At 32.2% G+C, this 17,739-nt stretch overlaps 1 long non-coding RNA gene across 1 annotated transcript in view; it reads right to left on the bottom strand.

The window, feature by feature from the left end:
- The window catches only part of LOC123672970, a 37,396-nt gene extending 34,722 nt beyond the window's left edge, over positions 1–2,674 (bottom strand). The window contains exon 1 of the long non-coding RNA XR_006746395.1: positions 2,434–2,674. This is a non-coding gene — a long non-coding RNA (uncharacterized LOC123672970). The remainder of the gene's footprint in view (positions 1–2,433) is intronic.
- Positions 2,675–17,739: the final 15,065 nt, after the last annotated feature.

Here is a 17,739-nt window from a genome sequence, read left to right as displayed (position 1 = left end):
AATGCTATCAGGAAAAATTAGACTATAACTATTTTACAGTTAATAACTTTTTCTCTTGTTTAGACTATAGCGTTTGATGTTTCTTTAAAAGATTTTGATATTGTGGAAATTTTTTTCAAGAATTCTACCAGGAAAAATAAATGAAATCCTCATTTATGAAAACAGCTTATAGTTGATATCGTGCTTCGAAGTTTTTTTTCAGACTTATTTTTTTCGATGGTCGAATACAATTTTCAGGAATACAAAACTATGATACTGTTAGGTTGTGAACATAGCATAGATTTCAAATTATGGCTTCCAAATTCATGATAATTTCAAGCTAGAATCTTTTTACTGAAAGACATTCTAGTCCCTGAAAAGAGATATGCTCTAGAGCTCTAATTTGAAGATTTCAAACCAACAAGGAAAAGGAGAACTAAAGGGAATAATGCAACCCACCTATATCAAGAAAGTATTGGAAAGTGATCGATAAAAACAAAATCTGTCTTTCATTACTACAAATTTATGATATAACATTCAAAGAAGTGTTTTCCGTGAAAATATAGGTATACTTCAGCATACAATAATTCAAATTCATGAACCAATGTTCTTTTTAATTTTCTATCGGTTCAAAACAGTAACCTTGAAGTGATAATGCTTGTTTGAGAAAGAGAAAAATGTCAGCTGGAACTACATTAAGGAAATACAAGATTTGTTTGGCAGTGTTTGTTGAGGTTATCAACAGCAATTTTTTTTCGAGATGGGAAATCCAACAGTTTTGTTTCCACAAATCTGGTCTTTTTCTACTAAGGTTAAGATAGTTATATTTTCATCGCTTTGGCACACTAAATTCTATTTGCGAAGAAAAATTAGAGGTATATTCTTCCTTCGATATTTCTGATCATTTTAAAAATCGTAAAACAAACTTAAGATGAACTAAATGACATACAATGCTCAAACCTACTTGCGAATAAGATAGTTTACAAATACATTCTTTTCTTGACTGAACCAAATTATTGAAGAATTAGCATCACTTACCCAGTTATCGCAAAATCGAATTGTTCCGTTTGGCGATATGTATTTCTATAAATTTGCTCACAGTCGTCATATTCATTTTCTTCATGGCAAAGGAAGATAAGTGGTTGTCCCATCGCTACTATCTCCACAAACACGTGTTGAAGTAATGGCATAATCCATTCAACTCCATTCATTGACTTTTTTTACTGTAGCGGAAGTGGAGAATACTCAATGGCATGACCCTAGTTATTCTGTTGATAATGTCTCTATGTCGGGCAGTAGATTGCATAATATATTACGTCTATCCTGGGTATTTAGGGCACATCGGCTATGCATAACATACGAAATGCCTGAACTCCGGTATTGCAGGAATAATATCAGCGATTCCTCTTAAATGGAACGTTCGACTTCCACGTAAGGCCCGTAATTAGGAACCTTATCTCTAATCACCACCGAAACTGTGTCACATAAATCGGCATTTCTACGATAGCTTTCAGTTCGAGGTCAATGACCTCAGCAATGACATTTCCATTTGAAATCAAACGAGGCACTGTTCCGGGAAAATTTGATACTTTTTCCCTCAATCTACCGATGGCAAATCCTGTGTTGAACTCGTTTAATATCACTCCTGAGGAATTTTGGTAGAACACGCATATTTATCAATCTATCGTAATGACTTATTGAAGAAGCACATCGACCAAGTGGACGGACTCGGCCTCGACTGTGGGATATGGCGTCCTCATCGAAAAATTCGCGGATCGTCAATGACTGGTAAATTTCAGCTGTGTAACTTTTCTCCTAAATGGTGCCCCAATGTGCCAGACGTAGCTCCCCCACACAAACACATACATCTATTACAATTATAATCTATAGAGTTCCTAGACCTTTGCGACTGAACGATTACGGTTCTAAGAAGAATTCGGACATTGTCTGACCCAGACAGTACGTTTTTAGAAGCGGACATTAACCGTTCTGCATAGTTTTCTCACAACCTCCTTAAACAATCCTACTTCGTCTTTTTGGAATCCTCCTTAAACGTTTTTTGCATCCCACCAACACCAATATTATCCCTTCTCTCTAAAATGGTCCAAATGAAAAATTTGTAGCGAAATTTCCGAAACCTTGAGTTTGAATTTTATTCGAATTCATTTTACGATCATACTCTACTAGAACGAAAATATTGCACTCAAATTGACGACTTTTCGAAATGATCATTTATGGACGACGTGATATGCATGTTTTTAATGACAAAAACAATCGCAAAAACATTTAATTGCACTTAATAATCCAGTGGTAAGTATTCGCCAAAGCAAAAGACGTATATCGCCATACGAGCGAGAAACTAATACGCAAAAAAGTTCGCGATGACAGTTATCGAGGTTAAAGAATAACATATACCAGTTGTGAAAAACACATGAAATCAACACAGCCACTTACCTATATCGACAAAATCAAGGGTGAACAAGCAAGGTTATGAAAATTCTGCGTATTATTTCACTGCGTTAATTCGTAGTTAGGAGGTGGTGGGGTATCGGTTTAGCGGTCGTAGCAACAAGTAGAAAACACAGCAGTCGAACTATCTGTTAAGCAACTGTTGACTTACTGGCGAGTTTCGTGAATGTCCCGCATAGCAACCCACGGACAAACGTGTAGCACATCGCAGCGTGCTAATGCTTCGAGTAGAACAAGGACAGAATGCTTGACGTCATTCACACAGGCGCAAAACGCAATTTCGCCAACTTGACCATGGGGATCCCAAAATGATGTTTTTTTAGCCCAAATTCGACAACAACCACCCTCGTTGTCGAGTTATCTTGACAGATTGAATGCTCCTCTTCAAGTTGAAAACTAAAAGGTGCACATTTTCCTCAGGGAAATTGCCGAAATTCGCCGTGGAAGATGGCAAAGTCGGAGGTGCGGGAGAGGTGAGGAGGACAATCAAGATGGCTTCTATCGCCATTTCGCTTTCAGACTAATTTATGGGTGATTTTTACGGTGCATCAATGAAAAATAATGATTTTTGAAATTTATTCTGATGTCAAATAGAGCAATTTTGGTATTACAATCATAAAGTGCAAATTTAGGATGTCGATTTGATTTATCTATCAACATTTGCTCTCTCGATATGTCAAAAATTTTTTTTATTAACTTCTGTTTTCTAACTGAAATCAGAAACACCAACTGATACCTAACCTACACATAAAGAATTGTTTTCCTAATAGGCTGTTTCAGTCGGAAAATCCTGGAAGAATGCACATACAGGGTGGTTTCTAGGTACCAGCCAAAATCTACCCAACTATAGGTACCTAGATAGTTACCTTATCTAAATTTTTGATGCTTATCATCATCCTTTAGAGTGATAGATATGAAAGTATATTTATCTAATAGCAAGCTGCCTATAAAGACTAAAATGTACAGTGCCGAAACCATAGGTAGATAACTTCATTTATCATTAACCTACTCCAATCCCTTCTTAAGTAGTTGGAAGGTAGTTATAGTATATCAAAAGTGACTTGCAGGAAGTCAGAATAGTTCGATTATACAAGGCTTATCCAAGTTTCCAGAAATTCCTTTGAGGCCAGTCTGGCCAGTGAATATACAGTCCAACAATACTTTCGAATAAACAATAAACTCCGGTATTTAGCGGATCGCGGTATCCACTTCAAAAGGACATCTAGCCAAGAGTTTATATGGACTGATTCAAGTGACTTTGGATATACTATACCTACATCTAGGTAGCTACCTGAATCTAGGTACCTACCTACAGGCAGGTAAACTCCTAATACAATTGGGCCAACCTAGATCTATAAGTAGGTAGAGTATATTCTATACTCAAACTCAAAGCCTATTACCTACCTATACTTTCCTACTTCAGAATATTGAAATAGATATACTTAGGTAGATATAGATATATAACTATAAAACTTATTAAGTAGATTGATATGCGATTTTAAAACACGTAAGATACAAAAATATGCGTACCTATATGCCTGAGCTTCCTGACCTAGAAATGTGTCTTCTATTGCTCCGAATTTCAAAATAGGTAGGTATCCTTTATGAACGTCAATGAATTCAAATTCATCAAAACTAGCTGAGAAATTGATATTAGGAATAGGTATGTCCTTCATCTATATATATGCACTGAAATCAATACCTATGTCGAGTTGGTATAGGCGCTCAATTCAATTTTTGTTCTTCTTCTTCTTTTCGTGCCTCATCCTCATTGGACGTTGGCGATTACTATGGCCCAACTGATCTTATTTGCTGTAGCCCGAAATAGATCCATAGATGTCATTCCTGTCCATTTTCTTTTTTTTTGTTAAAACAAAAAATTCGGATGAAGCTATATCACGGGAATATTATGATAATCAGACAGGATTTGTTAAAATGTAAAAATTTATTATCGAGTTCCATACGAATTCATTTGGTATTTTTTTGTCTCCGGTCTTTTTAAAGTTTTTCAGTGCTTCAGAAAACGACATTTCATTTGCATTCACGACATAATTATTTGTCCAATATTGTATTCATTGTAAAACACAATTGAGGTGAGCTGACAATATCGAACACAATAAACAAACTAAATGACATAAAATGTAGAAAAAACCTCATCACCTGTGCAAATTTGACAATTCAACCTCAGTAAATAAAATATATAACTAAGTAGGCACTTACACTTAAGCTCTTGAGACTTTTCGAATCAAATCATGACATGATCCATAACATCAAGAAATACTTTCGATTTGAGTAATTACCTAGGTATTAAGTATAGATATGACAATTTACAACAGTTGCTATAGCATTTTATCTACTATTTTCTTGTTAAATACGCATATATTATAAATATAAATGTATTATTCAGTGTAAATATGTAACTACATATAACTTATGCATCAAAATACTATCAAAATAGGTACTAATATTTCTTCTTCGGATGAATTAAATCATTCAAATTTACAACAGTTGCTATAGCATTTTATCTACTATTTTCTTGTTAAATACGCATATATTATAAATAAAAATGTATTATTCAGTGTAAATATGTAATTACATATAACATATATAGGTATCAAAATACTAATATTTCTTCTTCGGATGAATTAAATCATTTATAAAATGAAAAGGCAAATTCTGAAATATTATGTTAACATCATTCTTCGAGGCAATGTGAAATATATCAAGATTCAACCATACAACAATTTATACAACTAAATTTAAAATGTGTTCTTTCAAAAAAATGGACGATATGTAAGTTTTCTCATTGATTATAATTTTAAAATATCAGGAGCATTTCAAGAAGCTACACATTTGAAAGATATTTCTATAGGAGAAGCTAATATTCCAAAGCTAGTGAACTATCTTTTTATAGTGAGAAATAGCTCATTTCACTTCTTCTGGTTTTCGATTAAGTATTTGATAATGAACGATATTCGTTATAGTAGCTGAACTTAGGCAAAATCTTTTGCTCATTGCATAAATTGGTCGAGATAGTGAAAGCTTTGAGGAGTTCAGAAAATATCGTCTTTCATATTATTTGGCAGACATTTTCTATCGACTATAAAATTCAAGTTGTGAATTTCGTTCAAGTTTGTAACACTTTCAATTCAATATTCGTATCTGGAAAGTGGAAACAGAATGACATATTCAATTGATGAAAGCTAAGCCATACGTTCGACATTCCACAGCTTGCTTCGACCTCGTTTTCGTTTCAACGTAAGATATATAGGGCAGTAAGAATCTGGAATGTAAATAATATATCCTCTTCAAAACACTCGATGATATTCTAACCTGAAGACTGAAGCATGTATTTTCTTCAGAAACTATAGCACTAAAAGTTATACCAAAAAAAAAATTCCTGAAAATTACGGTATTTATACATAGTTAAACTAGTATATTTCCGCATTTTGATTGCAGCGAGGAAAATATTTTCAAATTAGGTAATTGCCTACTCATTATTGATAAACTAAATTGGAGTGAAAATATTGCAAAATGTAGAAATATTGTTTATAATTGACATTGATCTTTCATTGAAATTAATTGTGGGTTTGATCTAAAATTCGATAATTTTTTTTCAATCAGGGTCATTTTAGTTTTCCTTTAAATTATAACTAAATTTAAATCAAAATTCAAACGAGTTGATCGATCAAATTAAAGTTTTGCAGGAGCCGTAGTCACAATATACCTATTTTTAAGAATTGTAGAATATTTCAAAAATAGTAGTAGGTATGTTGTTTACTTTTATCGTAGAATAAAAATGAAATGCTTTTTTCCTTTTCTTTCCCTAATATCAATAATATCATGGAATGAAGGTATTGAAGGTAGATACTTACAAATTATATATCTTTTTCATTATTTTGTAGTTTCCTATTTGGTATCTACCTATCATAAGCAAACATTAATTTATGGCCTATATTCCAAACTCCAAACTTATATCAAAGATCTTCGACATTTTTATGTTATGTTATTGTGACATAGGAAAAAATTAATTCAATAAAAATTTAATTCTTTAAGAAAAATGAACTATTTGTTAGATATGCGACTTTAGACCCATTTCATTCAAATTATTTGAGGCATATTCAGAAAATATCTTATCTGAATAGATAACTATATTTTATCATTGATGATACTGAATTAACTATAACTTAAAAAAAAATTAATAGTCCTATTCACTCAAAAACTACTCAAATTCAACACTGATGTCGATATTATTACACTTTAAAGTGTGAAAATGTAATGTGAAGGTGTTCAAATGAATTCATCAAGAGAATATTCTCAGAATTGAAATAGAAAATTCACAAGGAATACCTATCGAATGAGAAAGTAAATGTATAGTTTATTCCGCCATAAATCAATTTTGAACTCTAAAAGTTATGTTTTCTCAGTTGTTAAAGGGAGTATCAAATGGATATATAGAAATGAATTCCATTAATGAAGAACTTTTGTTGGATGATTCAAAATTATGTCACTAAAAGAAACATAACAATAATTAGATACAATGTTAGGTTAACTCATATTTTGTATTATTATTTCCAATCATAAAAATTTTTTGTCGATCGAAAAAATTATCTCAAAACTGCGCCTTTCAAATTTTTACATTTTATGTTTCAGAACGTTAGAATCCAAAACCTGTCTGGCGTCTGGCAATCGAAGATTATTCCTGAATGTACAAAACTTTTGCAAAATTTGGTACAAAAGTCGGTAATTAAATCATACTGATTCTCTTAGTCCAATAATTCATAAATTTTGAAAACTGAGAATTTGAAATTGAATTTACAAAAAAAAAACAAAAGCATTATTACCCACAAACATGAAATTTAAAAAGTATAATGATCTACAATATTTTTCACCTTCACACTTCACAGTTTCTCCCAAATATCTAATTCATACAGATAAACAATTATTGGTTCCTAATCTTGTTCTTGAAGCGACTATTTTCTGTGACAATGCGGATATTGCCAAAGTTTAAAATCATGGAGTTACTACGAATTCTTAAACTTTTCAGCCGATGATTCATTATTGAGATTCTTTGAGATATTAGATAATAATAAGCCAATTTTTCGGTGGTTTTGTTATATAATGACATATAGTGAAGAAGGATTAGTATTTTTTATTGCTGGCCTATTTTTATTGAAGATGAATTTGGTAAGTTTCATATAAACCAAACCATTAACGATAAAATTAACGGAAAACTCGAATTTTTGTTTCCGTAAAAATGTGCCATAACTGAAATACTGACTTACGTATGAAATATTCATTTGTTTTATCTATTTGAAGCGTTAACTAGAAAATAATAAATTGATTTTATATCTAGAGAGATTATAATCATGTAAATGTAAATGTAAATTTGTGAATCATGTTATTGTGTTTTTTCCCTACTCGGGGATTAAGTTGAATAGCATTGCTAAACTTCGCCCCTGAGTAGAATGCATATATCCAATAAAGGCGTTCATTATTATTATTATATCTCCTTTAGTTTTTTAGATATTGAGATCTAGTTTGAAATTGGTTATATTTTTTTGTATGCAGGATGATTTTTGTTGTTGTTTTTGATCTTTATCTATAAGGCAATTCTATGATATTGTTCATTTGTTGTACATATTTTATTTTTTGTTCATTTGTGGTACATATTTAATTTTTTGGTCATTTTTTCTACATAATTTATTTCTTGTTGAATTTTTGCGTCATTTCATATGATGTTCTTATCAATCTTCAAAATTGATCAATATTCAACTTTATATTTTGTTTGAAAATTTTTTAAATTTGTTACCGATGAGGTATTTTAGAAAAACAATTTTTAATATTCAAATGAATCTTTGATTTGCTTCAATCAATTTTGTGATATGTTAGGAACAAATTAAAATTCTCAATGCTCACAAGATATGTTTGTCTATTACTTATTCATATTTTTGAACAAACCCGTCTTTCAATCCCTAATTTTTATGTAATATGGCAATCAATCATATATTTTGTTAACAGAATCAGGATTTATGATAAAAGCTGTGAATTTACATTTAGGGTTAAAACAAAAACAAAAAGTAGGAGCACACTGAGTACCCAAATAAATCCAAAAATCCCGCCCCCAAGTAAAGTTTAAATTTCTTGTCGAAACATACCTATATGCCGCCATATTTGTTGCTTCTAATTAGTTAGGAATTTTCTTTCCTCATATATTAGTATTCTGTGTTTTACACATTGATCACAGAAGTAACATCAAAAACATACAAAGCTTTCTTTAAAATTCGTGGTCGAGAGTGCTGTAAAAAAATTGACTTGTATTTTCTGTGATTACAAGTAGCGCTTAGCATATACCATATCACTAGCATTCGTGTACATACTTCGATTCTGGAAACTATATATGGTACAAGCTAAGCGCTACTTGTTATCACAGAAAATCAACTCTTATTTCTCCACAGCAATCTTGACCACGAATTAAATTGAACGCACGTTATAAGTTATACGGGTTATTATTTCTTCTATTATATTCCAAAAAGTAGGTATAGGTAATAATGAAAATAATCCATACTAATATCATAAATCCGAAGGTGTTTTTGTTTGTTAGTTTATTAATTTGTTTATTACACCTTTCCATTCCCAGACGGCTCATCTGATAAACATGAAATTTTGCAGGGGTCAATTAAATGGAAGGAAAGAAGATGGTCAATTATAGAGAAATATTTGACTATGCAAGAATTGAATTATGAGCCTGATCAATTCGTACTAATCAGCTGTCCACATTTTTTGATTTCATTCGACCCGAAAGTAAAGAACTCATGAAAGGAACGTTCATTAATGCCGTCATTAAAATTTTAACCCTCCATTACGAGGAACCTTTTGGCTATCTGTACCGTTAATTGAGGATTAAAATTTTGATGCGGCATTAAATTTCAATGGACGTTCCTGCAATTGGAAGCAAGGATTTAGTACGAAAAAAAATGAGGGGTGGCGCTGAAAGCGAAATTAGAGATAATTTCTTCTATATAGATAAAAAAAAAATATTGAAAAAGAAATTTATACCCAATATTTAGATACGTGATCTGATCGGGATGAAGATAACGATTGAAATATTTTCAAGCATCGTGCAAAATTTCGTGTTAATAGCGACGTCAGTACCATAGAAAATTCAATCAGAATATCAATAAAATTAGGAACGTACGGACGTGAAGCTCTAAACTTGTTCGGCCAATTGCGTCCTTCAAGACCATATATATTTATAATCAGTTCTGTGGTCTACAAGTGCGTAATTATATTACATGTATCTACGCACCAAATTTCACGGCAGTATTCCTTTTTTTTCCGTCACATAGGTATCGATTTTATATCGAAAATCATAACCAATTGATATTTAATAATTATACCATCGAGGCAGAAATAAATATTTCATCCTTTTCAAACAATATGACAAATCACCATGCGAGCTAAACTGCGGTTAAAAGTTATATAAAAATGTATATCTATCTCAGAAGCAGTTTTCTACCTCTGAATATTTTATGCGGTTTCGATTAATTCCTAATAATGAAGAGTAAATATGGGATAGACGTCGTAGGGGGATCTATCCCCATATTAAAGAATAAATGTCTCAGATTCTGTGTTGAAGCTACTCCTAACTTACCATTCAAAAGTAGCACCCAGAAAATTGGCGAAGAAGAGGATAAGAGAATCTTCTGAGAAAATGAATGGAAGTTTGACTTCTGATGCTTCTTCAGTGGAAAACTTTCCCGTTGTCATGAGGAAGACGCAAAAGCAAAAGCTAAGAAATTGAGACTAAAAGAAATAATCAATACCCAAACCGATGGAACCGATGGAAAGACTCCTGGATCTCAACATCTAACGAATCGCATGATTGAGTTGGAAAAAAACAGACTGTGAGCCTAAAAAAAGTGGAAGAAAAAGAAGAAGAATACCCAAACCCCAACGACAGCCGAAACTCTTTTGAATGAGTGAGATTCTTCTGATAAAGGTTTCTGTTCTGATTTTGAGAAGACAACTCCAAATGTAGATTGGTTTCAGTGTAAGTTATGTGTAAAAAATGGTTGTACGAAACATGCGCGATGTACGGTGATTATTACAATCGATGTCATCTTTCAAAACGAAGACATCAGAACAAAATTGAAACCAAGATAATCTGTGGAAGTTCAGCAAGATATGAAAGAATAGGAAAAATGCAAAGAAGTAATCTATACCTGTTTGATTTCAGTAGGTACCAAAGATTATTTTGCCATAGAAAAACTTCAAATATTGATTTTTCAGAATATTTATTAATTTTTTTTCACTATTGCAGCTAAAGCATGAATCGAAATATCGTGGTTCGGCGTCTTACCCACACAATAGGCATCTATCATCTTTTATAGGACTGGTTTAGATTGTTATCACTTAAAAACTAAACCGAATATCATCAAAACATTTGAACCATAAGTAGACAACTTAAGAGTATGAAATCAATCAAGAAATATCCATATATTCTATTTGATAATAGCCCATTTCCAAAAAGCGGGAAATTATCCCATATTTACCTTACCTTTGTAATCGATCCAAGAAAAGCAATTTCATCCACAATTACACCCAAGAGAATATTTTAAATGATACAGGGAATTTCTTAGGATAGGGCGAAATGATGAAACATAAAGTGATTTCAAGCGCTCCTTCACCTAACAGATCGTTCATCATAATTTCATTTTTGAGTCGGCAATGGTCGCAAAAGATATTCTTTCCTTAATTTTTTTTTTACTTAAATCAATGGTAAATAATTGGGATCTGATATTGTCATTTAGTACGTTTTTACCCGACTACCCTGAATTTATATTGTTTCCTTTTTGTGCGCTCGTTCCTCGAAGAGAACGCTAAGTATATCATTTTGTCACTATATCTGTTATTTTTGGAATTTGATCGATAACTCCCGATAACTTAGAAAATTGTAATTTTCAGGTTCGTATGACGAATGCCGCAGCAAAATCGTTAATTGACAAAAAATTCCGATTAGGGGTTCCGTTGGAAGTATAGTTTACAGATGATTTCGAAGCTACAAATTCAATCGAAATGAAAAATTGCATTTAGATGTGGAATAACAAAGTCAAGACTCATTCAAAATTTGATGTTTCATTTCGTTGATTATCTCAAAAGGATAGAATGTCCATAAAGCCCAATTACAGGTGTACATAATTATACTATCTTATAAAATATAAACATAATATGCTTTCTACAAAAATATTAAAAATAAAATTCAATGCCTAAGTGCACTGAACAATGAGTTCCTAAATTGATATAATAATAAAAAAAATATATCCACACTCTGAAGATTGTTATAACTCCTGCACATTGTGCAGCTGAACAATAAAAGTGATGCTGACTATATTAGGTATATTATCTCAATATGTCACAGGAGAACAACAACAGAAATGATGAAGCGATCGGTTTGGAAAAAGAGCGCTTAAAAAACCTAATATTTCAGTAGCAACAGATTCAATTGGCATTATACAGGGTGTCCGGGAAAATGTGGGAAATTTCTCGGATTCAGATAAAACATAAAAAAATAAGATGACAAGTTCCCATCATTTTTTTCCTAGCGGCCCTTCCTACGGAGATACGGTTTTCTAAATGACGTCACTGGAAATCCATTTTACTGGAATAAATTTCAAACTACTTAATATAATTTAAAGAACAGTAGTGAGGACCTCTAAAAATAATGCCCTTAAATATAAATTAGCTCTTTTAGTTGACCAGGGGCGGACTAGGTTGTACATTTCAATGCTTATACATTTTCAACACCCTTTATGATAAGGAATGGAAAAAACAAATTTGGATAGCTTGAACATTAAGTTAAAAAAAAGGTACTTTTGTTTATCTTCGATAAAATGAATCGTTTTCGAAAAAAAAATAACGAAGGAATTAATTTTTATTTCTTTCAGAAAGAACCATGAATTCTAATTTTTTTTGTCGGCAACAAGTGAGATACGAAAGTTTTTCAAGGAACAAAAAAGTTTAAGTTTATGTTATCGAATCCGATAAAATCTGTTTCTTATCATATCACAATAAAAGATCAACTGGAGAGGAATACAACCTAGTCTGCCCCTGGCATTTGGTAGTTTGAAATTTATTCCACTAAAATTGATTTTCAGTGACGTCATTTAGGAGGCCGTATCTCCATAGGGAGAGCCACTAAGAAAAAAAATTATGGGAACTTGTCATCTTATCTTTCTTATATTTTATCTGAATCCGAAAAATTTCTCATATTTTCTTGGACACCCTGTATATTGGATGTAGATGTATTATAATAATTTCGAATATTTCAAAAAACTGCTCAATATTTCTACAACAACAGATCCTACTAGAAGAATGAGCGCTTAAACTATCCTTACTGCAGACAAGTCAGTGCTTTTCTAGAATTTTTTCAATGAGCAAATTTAGATACCACAAGAAAATTCCATATACAGGGTGATTCGTTAGCTCGCCGAAAGACTTTGCCATACGAAACATCATGTAATTTTTACAAAAAAACATTATGAGCACATATGCCCGATTTAAAATATTCGAATAAATAAATGGTTTCAAAAGTTTTTTCATTCTATTTATGATTCATTAATAACAAAAAAAGTATGCTTAGAAACAAATGTAAATACCCTTGTCAGTTGTTCTTAAAGGCTGGTCCGAAAGTGGAGAAGCACGATACCAACCTTTTTTTTCAATGAGAAAGCCTAAGTGTCATATCATACTCATAATATGTCCATGAAATTCTGATTTCGAAATACCCCACTGGTCATCATTTATTTGTGGTACTTTCTGATGTAGGTCACATTTCTCGACAAATTTCAGGAATATAATGGATATTTTAACATTTGACAAGTAAAAACTACGCCATTACTAAAAATGGAAAGATACACCCTTCAACAAAGCATTGAAATTGTAAAAATTCACTGTAATATTGGTGAAAATTTTGCTGTCACAGTTCGCAAAACTATAGCACTTTTGGGTCGTCGTGAACACCTTTTCTCTTTGGGGCCACGTGAAAGATAAGCTCAATGCCTATGCTGCACAATTGATTCAAGATAGAATTCGTGAAGTTATCGTGGACATTCAGCTGGTAAGATCCCGATAACTCTCAAATAGAAAAACTTAGAAATTCTGGATAGGTTCGATCTCAAATGTCGCGGTTGAGTCAGTGGCAGATAAAGGGAGGGGAGGTTGCGCAGAGGGCGCGCCCCCTCCTTTCGACCCACCTCTGAGCAATGAGCCTTCGTCTTCGTCGCAACTCATGTTGAAAAATAGAAAAAAGACTGCCTTCTATATAACTTTCGGTGCTGTGCTGTGTGAAAAAATCCTGGATTTGCCTCTGGGTTGAGTTCGTTAATGATCAATATCCAACTGGAGGATTCCTTGAAATGAGAGCTCGAAATTTTGTTTATCTGATATTTAAAATACATACAATGATTTCGATGAAGATGAAATTTTGCTTTTAGATGTAAAGTAGAAATTCCGAGATTAAAATACATGTTGATCGCGTTAACAACGTGAGAAAAATAATATTTCAGAGACTACAGATCAGCGCAAATTGTGGTTTTACGTGTAGATGTAAAATAGCATTTTCAAAGTTGATGAGAAATTTGACGTTGATCGTGCCACTCAAATTTGAGGGACAATAGCACCATTCAATATATAAACATTGTTTCCATATTCAATGTTAGTATTAACCGATGTTTATAATTTCTACCGATTGCACCATTTGATAATTACCAATGTTAAGCTAAACAGGACATATGTTTGGCAACATTGCAAAATCTCGACGGTGATCGTAGAGAAATCAGGAACTTCAATTTTCTAGTATAATTTTTTTTGCTCTTGTGGTGGCAAAGTTAACATAAATTATAAATTATTATTATAAATTGCCATTAAATGATAATTCACGATCTGAATCTGAATCCATATATCAATTTGGAATTTTCTCACAAAATCAAACACAGATATACACAATGTGATTCAATCAGGTTATGTCCATGGAGAAATAAAGTTTATGATTATTATATAATTATTATATAATAAGTCATATGTTTCGATGTTTTGAGTTGCGCAGAACCCTGTTTAAAACAAATCGGGAAAATAAACGTCCAAATTTTCCTGTTTAGTGTAATCTGCGATTAGGCCATATTAAACGTCATTTAAAAAATGGAACAAAAGAAATCAAATCTAACCAATGTTCAAATTTTTAATCAAATTCGAAAATATTCTAAGAAATGTTCAAATATTACAGAACGTTTTATTATGAGGAAACAGAGAAGATATAGAAACGAAGTACTTTCCAATGAAGCTAACCTAATGAATGTGGGAACCCTATACGCTTATCAGTGCTTGATATGCATGTACAAAAACAATAAAACATCCTACCCACCCAAAGTAGTACATACTAGAGGTGTAGAAAGTCAACACGTATGCATACCTCTCTTCAAGAAGACTCATATGCAAAGAAATATATTTTATTTTGGCCCCAAAACTATAATGTGGTTCCGTTGGAAATTATGAAAATATGAATTAAGAAAATATAAATTTTAAATGAAGCAGTTTATAGCGATCAATAAGAGCCTATGTCTCTGCTGAAGAATATACAGGGTGGCCACTTTTTCAATGGGATTGTATTGGTAACTTTTAAACCATAAGAGTTAGAAGGTCGGTCAAATGGAGAAAAAGTTGCATGCATAGAAGCATTATCAAGCAGCTCAAACAAATCGAGATTATCTGGGCCGGTTATTGAGATATCATAAGAAAAGTAACTTCTGTCATTTTGATTTTTCTTTTTTTCCCACTTTATTACAAATATTATCAGAAAATGTTACAGGAATTTTTTATTCGACAGTAAATTGTTCTCAATTTGACGTAATCAGATTTCGTATCCAACGTTTCGTGCTCTCTGGGCCACTCCAACCTCATTTTTTTCAATACGGACCTGTATATTTTATGACACTTTTCGAAATAACTTTTAACGCTGAATTCATATTGTCATTCAACGTTGATTTTCAGGTGATTTTGACCCTTATCCAATTTTCTTTGGGTCGGATCTGTATTACATTTAGGTACCTTTAGTTTAATTAACAACATGCAATATATTTCGATGAGAAAATCAACTTACTCATCATGAACTAAATGGAACATAACAGAATCAAATCAAGAAACAAGTAATAATTATTTACATATTTCAATTCATAGTAATTAAACGAATTATCATTCAATGAAAGAAAAATCGAATGATTATTCGAAAGTAAATGAAAATGAATGAAGTAAGTGTTCGAAATGTCCACCATTTTGTAAAATGCACTTAACGGTTCTGGAACCCATACTTCTTATGCATTTGCTTATTTCGTCTTCTTGAATACCTTCCAATACATTCTCAATCTTCTCGCGAGAAATCACTATTGTTGGATTTGTCATTTGTTCCGTTGAAACAAATTACAGAATCGAACTTTATTTTGATATCATTACGATATGAGTTTTGCAAGGCTTGGTATTCAAATTTAAAATCATTGTCTCTTGACTATTTTATTAACAGTAGTTTTTGATAAATTGCATTCACTATACTGACTATACAGATCCGACCCAAAGAAAATTGGATAAGGGTTAAAATCACCTGAAAATCAACTTTGAATGACATTGTATGATATATCGTTGAATTCAGCGTCAAAAGTTATTTCGAGAAGTGTCATAAAATATACAGGTCCGTATTGAAAAAAAAATGAGCTTGAGGGTGGCCCAGAGAGCACGAAACGTTGGATACGAAATCTGATTACGTCAAATTGAGAACAATTTACTGTCGAATAAAAAATTCCTGTAACATTTTTTGATAATATTTGAAATAAAGTGGGAAAAAAAGAAAAATCAAAATGACAGAATTTACTTTTCTTATGATATCTCAATAACCGGCCCAATAATCTCGATTTGTTTGAAATGCTTGATAATGCTTCTATGCATGCAACTTTTTCTCCATTTGACCGACCTTCTAACTCTTATGGTTTAAAAGTTACCAATACAATCCCATTGAAAAAGTGGCCACCCTGTAAAAGTAGTGACAGAGCTCACCTTTCTGCAAGCATGTCTCTGAACCTAAATGATTTTCTCATTTCAATGCCCGGGTTTAATTTATTTTTGGTTGAGGGATTTTTCTTTTTATTTGTATTTATGATTATAAGTATGAGTTGCAATTGTGCGCATCTGATTTTGTTGATATTGTATACCATCGGGCCATGTCGGGGGGAGGACAGTACACGAATCCTTCTCGATTATGGTATTGTTATAAATTAGATATTTTTTGAGAATTGTAAGTGAATAATGAACCAATAAATTGGAAATTGAAATCGAATGTTTATGTCGAATTCCAGGAACCTCTCATCTAGATAAACTAACCGACAACAATGACAACAACTCATTTATACCTTTCCAACGCCAACTCAATGCTCTTTTCGATTTTTTTTATATAATTTAACTCACATCCATTAAGTCGTACTCAACTGAAATTTCAATTTCGACCCTATTATTATCATCTCCATACACCGTAAAATTTCATAATACAATGTGGCTTTTCGATATCAGTGTTGTTAAATATCGAACATGTTCGATAATGAAGGTACCTGCATATTGCACCAACTTATGAATATTCCTACACCATAATAATCTAACGATGCGATTAGGTCCTCTAGTCTTTTTCCCATCTAATTCTATGTCCAATTCTTCGGCACCAATTCACCACTATCTTATGAATTAATTACCGTGTGAGAATTGAAATAAGGGGGGGTAATCGAAAAATAATTTTTGACGACATTTTTTACTCATATCTATAATGTAAGAAAAATAGGTTTGATAACGAAGTTTGAACCAAAATACTCGAAATAATTTTCTTTTTAAATTTTTTAAAATTACCAGTGGTTCACAAAAAAATAATTCTGAAGGAAAGAAGCGGGCACCCTTCCAGAAAAAAATCCACCCTGTAGATTTGCATTCGAAATTAGGAGATCACATGATGAATACTTTAAATTGGAATATCTATACCAAATCAAGTCAAATATCTTGTGAAGGGAAGGTGCTATTAGAGAAAAACTTGAACTTTTAACACCTGTATCTCAAAAAGAAAGCGTTTGTGGACTCATTCTATAGGCCTTTTTCTCTTGAAATGATCCGAGAAATCTGTCATTTTCATTTGTACCTCCAATTTAGGAAGTCCCTGTAGATATAGTCAATTCAAAACTGATGTCTTCACAAATAAATTACAATTTT

The sequence above is a fragment of the Harmonia axyridis genome, chromosome 2, assembly GCF_914767665.1.
Source record: "Harmonia axyridis chromosome 2, icHarAxyr1.1, whole genome shotgun sequence".
NCBI classification, from domain to species: domain Eukaryota; kingdom Metazoa; phylum Arthropoda; class Insecta; order Coleoptera; family Coccinellidae; genus Harmonia; species Harmonia axyridis.
This window is presented reverse-complemented; position numbering and strand designations above follow the sequence as displayed.